We start from the raw sequence: 10,101 nt of genomic DNA, 5'->3' as shown, positions 1-10,101 counted from the left end.
TCCTTTTCCCATTTGTATGATCTCTTTGGGATACAACCCTAGAAGTGCTATTTCTGGTTCAAAGAGTATGTACATTAAAAATTTTTTTTGCCTTAATATTCATTAGAGAAATTGGTCTATACCTTTTTTTTCTCTCTCTCTGTTTTCACTCTTCCTGGTTTAGGTATCAGCACCATATTTTGTCATAAAAGGAATTTGGTAGGACTTTTCTTTGCCTATTTTTCTAAATAGTTTATATGGTATTGGAATTGTTCTTTAAATGTTTGGTAGAATTAACTTGTGAACCCACCTAACCCTGGGGATTTTTTTCTTAGATAGTTTGTTGATGGCTTGTTTCATTTCTTTTCCTAAAATGGAGCTATTTAGGTATTCTACTTCCTTTTCTGTTAATCTGTGAAATTTATATTTTTGTAAATATTCATCCATTTTGCTTAGATTGTCAAATGTATTGCATACAATTCGGTATAATAGTTCCTAAATAATTGCCTTAATTTCTTCTTTACTAGTTGTGAATTCATCCTTTTTATTTTTGATATTGGTAATTTGGTTTTCTTCTTACTTTTTAAAAATCAAATTAACCAGTAATTAGGGGTTTCTTTTTCCATAAAACTAGCTCCTTGTTTCATTTATTAGTTTAATGGTTTTCTTTCAGTTTTATTAATCTCTCCTTTGAGTTTCAGGATTTCCAATTTGGTGTTTAATTGGGGATTTTAAATTTGTTCTTTTTTTCTACCTGCACTCTCTGTCTACGCATACTTCTAACTGTCTTAATAGTGATAAAGTTCTTAATAGCTACAAGCATTGGGGCAGCTAGGTGGCTCAGTGAATAGAGCTTTGGCCTTGGAGTCAGGAGGACCTGAATTCAAATCCAGCCTCAGACACTTAACACTTACTAGCTGTGTGACCTTGGGCAAGTCACTTAAGCCAGAACACCTGGCCAAAAAGCAAAAGAAAAAAAAAGAGTTGCAAATATCATCTTCCTGTGTAGGAATGTAAATAGCTTAACCTTATTGAATCCTTTGTGTTTTCTCTTTTCTGCTACCTTTTTATGCTTCTCTTGAGTTTTGTATTCAAAAATCAGATTTTCTGTTCAGCTCTTGTCTTTTCATCAGGAATGCTTGAAAATATTCTATTTCGTTGAAGATTTATTTTTACCTCTAAAGGATTATACCCAGTTTTTCTGGGTGGATGATTCTTGGTTGTAATCCTAGCTCCTTTGTCCTCCAGAATATAATATTCTAAGCCCTCTAAATCTTTAATGTAGAAGCTGCTAAATCCTGTGTAATCCTGACTGTGGCTCCATGATATTTGAATTGTTTCTCTCTGGCTGCTTGTAGTATTTTTTGCCTTGACTTGAGAATTCTGGAATTTGGCTATAATATTCCTGGGAGTTTCCATTTTCAGGAAATGGTTGGTGGATTCTTCCAATTTCTATTTTACAACTCTGGTTCTAGGACAGTTTTCCTTGATAATTTCTTGATGTATGATGTCCAGGCTCTATTTTTTTAAATCATGGTTTTCACAGAGTCCAATAATTCTTCAGTTATCTCTACTTGATCCATTTTCCAGGTCAGTTTTTCCAATGATATATTTTACGTTTTCATCTATTTTTTTCATTCTTTTGATTTTGATTGTTTCTCAAAGTCTCATGGAGTCATTAGCTTCTACTTGCTCAATTCTGAAGTTTTCTATGTTTTCATACTTTGCTGTTTGACCCACTATTCTTTAACATTATGTTATTTAATCTCTAAAGGCCCTTTATTGAACATGATTTTTGTTGTATTATGATCAGTAAATTATGTTTAGTGTTCCTGATTTTTCTACATGTTTTTTTTAATATATTTCTTAGATTTTATTGTTTTTTTTCCTATCTTATAATTTTGATGATCAGAAAAAGAGGTGGGATAGTTCTAAGTACAGTATAGATGCTTTTGAACTGTTAGAAGCACTAGTGAAATACCTTCAGTACATAATGTGAATCATTAATTTTCAAAAAGACAAGGATAAGGATTGGGTAGAATGAGAAGGCTTGGAGGAGTTACAATCTGCACCAGGAGAGAGAGAATCTTATACTGATTAAGTTGATGGGACATATTAAAAGCAAGTCATTGGTCCCATGCTCCCTATCCAATCTAATTTCTCACTATTCAAATATTAACATTCAAATCTAGGCAGAAAAATCTTTCTTCTGTCCCCCCAAAAGACAATGAAGGGGGACATTCATGGAATGAAGGCTGAAAAAGGCTGAAGCATACTATAAAGGATAACTTGTATGGAAAAAGTAGTATAATTTACTGGACATCAGTAAGGACATGCTGCAAGAATGAGGCATAAAGAAGATAGAGTCAGTTCTGTACTTGTGTCCACAAAACACTTCAAAAGGAAAGTCTCAAAGGTGTGTGGTAGACCTCTTATGGAAGATTTATGGAAAAATATGAACAGGAATTACACAGGACGAGGTGTGGAATGGTAGCAGTCTGCATAGCCAGAGGGGCCTACTTATTGTTCTTAGCATACCACACTCCATCTCTTGCCTTTGAGACTTTGCACTGAGTCTCCCCCTTTGTCGGAATGCTCTCCCCACCCAACCTTCAATTCTTCATCTCCCTGGCTTGCTCTAAGACTCAAGTCAAATGCTACCTTCTGCAGGAGGGCTCCTCTATTAGATTGTGAACTCCTTGAGAGCAGGGACTATCTTTTACCTTTCTTTGTGTCTCCAGTGCTTATCACAATGCCTGGTACATTGCAGGCACTTAAATGTTTATTAACTGATGGATTCCAAGTGCTGCTATCCCAGAGATACTGCTAGTACAACCTGAAAAAGCCCAAATCTTCTGACCAAGGTACTGGAGAAAGAAGAAAGGGAAGAGGTCAAGTCCAAAGACAAGTTATTCTCTTCCCTGCAACCCCCACCCGCCTTGAGAGACTCCTTCACTATTCACTCCAAATGTCTCAGTTCCAGAGGTGGCTCCAAATTTTGTAGAAACAAAATCATAGGACATGATCAGGTTTCCTCAGGGAATTTGAACACATTTCCTGTCTAATGTCACTCTAGTTCATCCAGTGGCTTTCAAGGGCTTTTATAGCTAAGACATATAGTTTTAAGCTGACAAAATGCTTCACATATGTTATCTCATATGAGTCTCACAACTACCCTGTGAAGTAGGTGCTATTATTACCCTCATCTTACAGATAAGGAAACTGAGGCTGGGAGAGGTTAATTGACAGGTAGCAATTGAGGCAGGTTTGGAATTCAGGTAATCCTGTCTCCAAGTGTAACACTGTATCTATTATGTCACACACTTGCCTAATCAAAAGTCTTCAATACATATTTTCACCTGGTTAAGGTAACAGGGCATAGGTTCTTATCACTTTAAATAGGGTAGGGCAATTGATCAACCAACTCAGTGACCTCCACCCTTACACCTAGATCTCAATATTACCTACAGATGTTCCACTCACTTACTTGGAAACTCTGCTATAACCTTGTATGTCCATACCTCTGATCATTTTCACCCTTCCTAAACTTGTTCTTCGAGCTCATTGAAACCTCTAATCCCTTTACTTCTCATTACTTTCTCAGGCTATCATTTATGTTCTGACTTTCCTCTCTGTCAAACCTCAACCAAATAGTCATTTCAACTCTATACTGCCCTCTATTCCTGAATCCCATGTTCCTTGGCCCTATCAGTGCTGTTTTCTTCCCAAAACCTCATCCCTGGAGGGCCTCCTACCTTCTGCCTCCTCTGCTCCTGCTCACAATCCTGCCAAATACAGCTGGAGGAAGTCTCACAATCATGCCGACTGAACACACTGAAAAGTCATGTTATTTAACCTCGACTGGGCCCTCCCTGCAGCAAGGCAGTTCTTTTATTTATCCCCAATTTCCTATCTCACTCCCCACAGAAGCTCTTTCAAACCTTCCTTTCCCTCCTCACACCTCCCACTCTTTTCATTTTTTTTCTTTTTAGTTTTCAACATTCGCTTCTATAAGATTTTGAGTTTTAAATTTTCTCACCCTCTCTCTCCTCCCCCTGATGGTGTGCAATCTGATATAGGGTCTACTTATATATTCATATTAAACATATTTTTGCATTAGTCATGATGTAAAGAAGAATTAGAAGTAATGGGAGGAACCATGAGAGAAGAAATAAAACAGAACAAAAGGAAAGCAAATAGTATGCTTCCATCTGCAATCAGACTCCAAAGTTCTTTCTGTGAATGTGAATAGCATTTTCCATTGTGAGTCTTTTGGAGTTGTCTTAATCCTTACATTGCTGAGAAGAGCTAAATCTATCAGTCATCACACAATTTGGCTGTTATTGTGTACAATGTTCTCCTGGTTCTGCTCACTTCACATAGCATCAGTTCGTATAAGTTTTTCCAGGTTTTTCTGAAGTCTGCTATGCATCAGTTCATGTAAGTCTTTCCAGGTTTTTCTGAAATCACCCTGCTTGTTGTTTCTTATAGCACTATATTATTCTATTACATTCATATACCACAACTTGTTCAGCCATTCCTCAATTGATGGGCATCCCCTCAACTTCCAGTTCCTTGCCACCACAAAAGGAGCTGCTATATTTTTGTACATTTTTGTACTCCTTCCCCTACCATCTCTTATCTCAGCTGAGGATCTTGCTTCTTATTTTACTGAGAAAATAGAGACCATTCAGTGTGAGCTCCATCTTCTCCCATTCTCTTTATCTCAAAACCCCATGACATTATGTCCATCTCTTTTCTACTTTTCCCCAGTCTCTGACAATATGTTGGTCCTTCTCCTTGCCTTAGGAATATCATGTTCCACACCCTATGGTCTTTTAATATAGAAACTGCAAAGTTCTGTGTAATCCTGTGGTTCCATATTTAAATTGTTTCTTTCTAGCTGCTTGCAGCATTTTCTCTTTGACCTGGTAATTTTTGAATTTGGCTACTATATTCCTTGGTGTTTTTAATTTGGTATCTCTTTTAGGATGTGATTTGTAGATTCTTTCTATGGCTATTTTACCCTCTGGTTCAGGACCTCAGGGCAGTTTTCCTTTATGATTTCCTAAAAGATACTGTCCAGGCTCTTTTTTTCATTGTGATTTTCAGGTAGACCAATGATTTTTAAATTGTCTCTCCTGGATCAATTTTCCAGGTCAGTTGTTTTACCAATGAGGTATTTCATGTTTTCACCTATTTTTTCATTCTTTCATTTTTGTTTGACCGATTCTTGCTCTCTCAGTCATTAGCTTCCATTTGTTTTTTTTTTCTTATAACTTCATCACTACAATATTAATATGAGAGCCACATTTTTCAGAATAGGATGTGCTCTAAATTATTCATCAAAAGTCCAAATGATGGGGGGCAGCTAGGTGGCACAGTAGATAGAGCATCGGCCCTGGAATCAGGAGGACCTGAGTTCAAATCTGTCCTCACACACTTAACACTCACTAGCTGTGACTCTGGGCAAGTCACTTAACCCATAATTGCCTCACCAAAAAAAAGGAAAAAAAACAAGAAAAAAGTCCAAATGATTACTTAATAAGTAGAAATCCTTTCATGCTTAGATTCTTTGTTTTTCTTATCTATGAAAGAGAATAATAAAATGGGGATGAAATACCAGTCCAAGTCCCATAATTCATTCTTTTCCAAAATGCCCGTGGGTCAATATGCCAACCATGATATAACTATTAGTATCTAATTGTATGTGTGTGTGTGTGTGTGTGTGTGTGTGTGTATACACACACACACACACACACACACACACACACATATATAAAATACATCCTAAACACATATGTGAATCTGCATGTAGGCAATTACAAAAGATCTCTAGTTATTCTGAATAAATTTGAAAGGAAAAAGTAAAGGGAGCATCTACTGACAGTTTGGGGTAACAGAAAGGTGGACCTAGTTCTAATGATTTTTAACCACAAAAGTCCAGCAAAATGTGCAGGTATATGTTTTACACATTACATTCAATTTATTTCTACAACTAATTGTTTAGTCTTATCAAATTAACATTTTGTGTACTTAGCACATTCTTCTGGAACTTTGGCCATAGGGCCCTGGTATCCTGTTTGTGACTATCAACTGCCCCCTTCTTCTAGGAATGCCTCAGTCATGCTTCACTTTCCTCCCTGGTCTCAGGCCATTTTCTAACCTGTTATGGGCAGGGACTATCTTTTTATATTTGTAGTTTTAGCGCTTAGCACAGTGCTTGGCACTTAAGTGCTTAATAAATATTCTTTCATTTATTCATTCATTCAATTCCATACAGGGATCATCTGTGCATGTTGCTTATTACCTTTATAAAAGTTCCTCTTCTGTAAGCTCCCAGAACAATCTTCTGCACATAATGTACACTTAATACTGAAAGGGAGAAAGGAAAAGAAAGAAAAGGGAGTAGAGGCCTAGTTGAAAGATCTATGGTCTTGGAATCAGAACTAGGTTCAATTCCTGGCTACATTTACTAGCTGTGTGACCTTGAAGCAAAGTCACTTCACCTGAGTAACAGTATTGTGGTCTGTAAGATTGGGCCAATGATAAATACCCTTTCACCAGGTTGTTGTGTTTTGCCTCATATCGCTACTTAATTGTGAAGTTTTTTATTCAAAAGTATAAAATCAAGCATCAGTAGATCTTCTCTTAGGATATTTCCTCATTTGGGAGGCTTGTATAGTCCCTTTGCAAAAATATTCTATAAGAGTATTTTCCCAATGTCAAAGAATAACTTACACCTTCTCTAAATAGTTTTCAAAAAACCCAAACTTCCCACATTTATTAAGAAACTTGGGGGCTTAAGACATTACCCTAGAAAGAGAAAAATTACTACCTCCAAAAGTCTGTAAGAACCAGCCTTAAATATTCTTGGAGTTTTATAAGCTCACCATTGAAAAAGGGTAAGATTCTTTTTTAAGTGGTATGAAACAACGATTGTAAAAGTTAATTGTTCTAGGAAATTTTGTGGCTAATTGAAACACCCTGTTTTTGGTAGGGTAGCTAGACTGAATTCAATAGATACCTCAATAAATTTTTCATGGAATTACCTAACACCATAAACTGAGGTGTGCCTGTGACAGCCTTTCCTAAAGACTTAGTTAAAAGATAATGCATACATTCTAAGTATTTTTTTAAATTAAAGCTCGCTCCTTGACGAAAGCTCTCATCTTCACTTTGCTCTGACCAGTCTAGTAACTAGTGCTAATACATATACCCAGGCCCTTGTAGCTGTATTCTATTGAATGTTTACATAGGAGGATCACTGGTCCATCCAACACCTTTAACTCAAGGATCAACTAGCATTCACTTTTAAATAAGCTACATGAAGTAAGGGTTCTAACCTGTATTTTCTTCAATTTTCCTTCCCTTTCCACCTTCATTCCCCTCACCTCCACCGGCACGAAGAGAAATAGCTGAAAATCTATAAAAAAGACAGCACTAGACAAGATATTCTTTAAGGTCCCTTTTTATCTTTAACAATGCATCTACTATTTTTGTGCTGTGTGGTTTTCCCACTTTCAGCACACTAGTCATTTAGTGCTTTACATTGTTCCTTAGTTTTACAAATCGTTATTCAACTGGTCTACAATGATTTTTTTTTTAAAGGCAGTTGGGGTTAAGTGACTTGCCCACGGTCACACAGCTAGTTAGTGTCAAGTGTTTGGTCTGAGGCTGGATTTGAACTCAGGTCCTCCTGACTCCAGGGCCAGTGCTGTATCCACTGTGAAACCTAGTTGCCCCAAAACAATGATCTTTAAGCATCCTCTTGGAGATCAGACAAGACAGTGAAGTAGAAAGAATAAGTATAGCTGAGCTGTTTCCCCACATCTTTTCAACAAAGACTAAGACAATCCTGATCAGAAAATCCAAGGGAAAAAAATCCATCATTTTTCTGACTCAGGCTGGCATAGGGAGACAGATAAAGGTACGAGGAGAACCAGGGGCACCGGTGGAGACTTTCAGTGTGGGCCCTAAAGAAGGGTTTGACTGTGGCTATACACCAGGGCAGGAAGAGGTCCAAGATCCAGCACAGAAGGGTATGACCTTGTGCAGAGAATAGGAATAGGTGTTAATCATACCCCAGAGCTGGGTCACAACTGTGCCTAAAGGTGGTGGTCCAGTGCAAGGTATGGTCTCAGGCCCTCAGTTATGTACTAACCAAGTAGCAAGCAGACAAGCAGACAAACAGAGTAGGGTCTCAGAAATAGTTTTCAGCCTAGTCAAAAATCAAGACCAAAGTGGGGGTGGGGGCTGTAGTTCAGTCACTCTGAACCTGTAGAGCTTCACAGCTGACTTTATAGTTGAGTCCAGCTGCAGTCTACCGATCTCCAACCAGGGGAAGTATGACAGACCCAAACCCATGTCAAGAACTTGTAGAGTTCAGACCAGAAAAGCAGTGCTTGTACTCTGTCCTGCATCAGTCCACTTTGGGCTCACTGAAAGCTTGTGGATTTCCAGCCTGAGCTGTCCCTGAAATTTCTGAATAACACAACATTCAATACTACAAGAAACCAGCACTAGGACCCAAATGGATAAAAAACAGGACCAAGGACAGCCCATCCATTCCCTCCAGGTGTTCAGAGCCTGATCTTAACAGGAAGCCAAAAGTCAAGCAACACTGGAAGAATGAGTAAGCAAAAACAAAAGAATTCTACCATAAAGAGCCATCATGGCAAAGGGGACACTCAAGACACAAATCCAGAAGAGAATGATGCCCAAACATCTACAAGCAAAGCCTCAGAGGAAAAACATAGTTTCCCCAATTAGAATACTTGGAAGAGATTAAATAAGAGTTCAAAAAGAGGTAAAATTATTTTATAAATGAGTGCACTAGAAGAAACAATGAAAGGAAATCAAAGTGTTGGTAGAAAATAAACAAGAGTTACAGAAAAAAATAAATGGAACAAGAAGTAACAGTTTGGTGCAAGAAACAGAAAACAAAGTATAAGGTATCAAGACCTAGAAAACAGATCAGGGAGAAATAATTTCAGAATCATTAGACTACCTGAAAGGTATGACACCTCTCCCTCCCCCCCACCCAAAAAGAGCCGAAACATCTTATTTAAGGAAAACTATTTTTTAAAAAAATGCAAGAAGAAATCCCCAAATAATAACTTCCAGGAATATTATAGCACAAATCCAGAATTTACAGGTCAAAGGAAAAAAAAAATACTTAAGCATTTTCTCTGTGGTAGCTATGTGCCTTATCTTGAAACTTATCTGAGTACATAAGGACCATTCAGCCATTGCTGTAACCAAGTACGACAGTTGAAATTTGCATTTCTTAATAAATCCAATCTGATGGATGAAATTAAAAAGTAACAGAAAAAGGTATAAAGCAAAGGCTAGTGAAAAGGAAGGATGAGAGTGAGGCAGATATAAAAGAAGAGGATATAGAAAGGATGAAAGGGAAATGTAGGAAAACAGTGAAAGAAAACTTGAAGAACACAGAAAAATAACCAGACAGGTGAACAGTGACAAGAAAATCTAAACATCAAAAAGATGAGAGAACAGGAGTAAAAAAAGATTTTATGAGAAGGTAGGCATATTTAACAGTAAAAAAAGCTCACCAAGAGAAAGAAAGACAGATAAAGAGCACAGTTGGTCTGCTGCCTGCAAAGAGATAGAAAGCCATGAAGGCAGAAGACATTTAAAAATGCATGAAGGAGTGACAGGTTAAAAAAAAAATACAAGCAGACATTCCTCTGCTGAAGGAATTCCAGATGCCTCTGTGATATGTGATACTGAGTTCCTGAAAGTTATTCCAGTTGGACACAAGCTGTGATAGGCTCTATACCAAGCAGGAGAGACTTCAGTGTGGACCTGAACCATAGGCGACAAACCAGCCTAGATAACCTCAAAGATTCATTGCCAGAAGTCTGGCCCCACATGCATGAGTCATTTTGGTCATAGTAACCATAAAATCACCCAAAGTATGGAAGGACTTAGCTATCACCAGCGAAGCAGAACTTCCCAGTATGATTCATTATATACATATTAGAGCTGAAAAGACTACAGTGACCATCTAGGCAACTGTCTTCATTTTACGGCAGGAAACTGAGACTTGAAGACATTATGTAACTTTTCTGTATAACATCCCTGGCAAGCAAGAAGGAT

The sequence above is a fragment of the Phascolarctos cinereus genome, unplaced genomic scaffold (genome assembly GCF_003287225.1).
Source record: "Phascolarctos cinereus isolate Bilbo 61053 unplaced genomic scaffold, phaCin_HiC Scaffold_2;HRSCAF=192, whole genome shotgun sequence".
Lineage (NCBI taxonomy): Eukaryota > Metazoa > Chordata > Mammalia > Diprotodontia > Phascolarctidae > Phascolarctos > Phascolarctos cinereus.
This window is presented reverse-complemented; position numbering follows the sequence as displayed.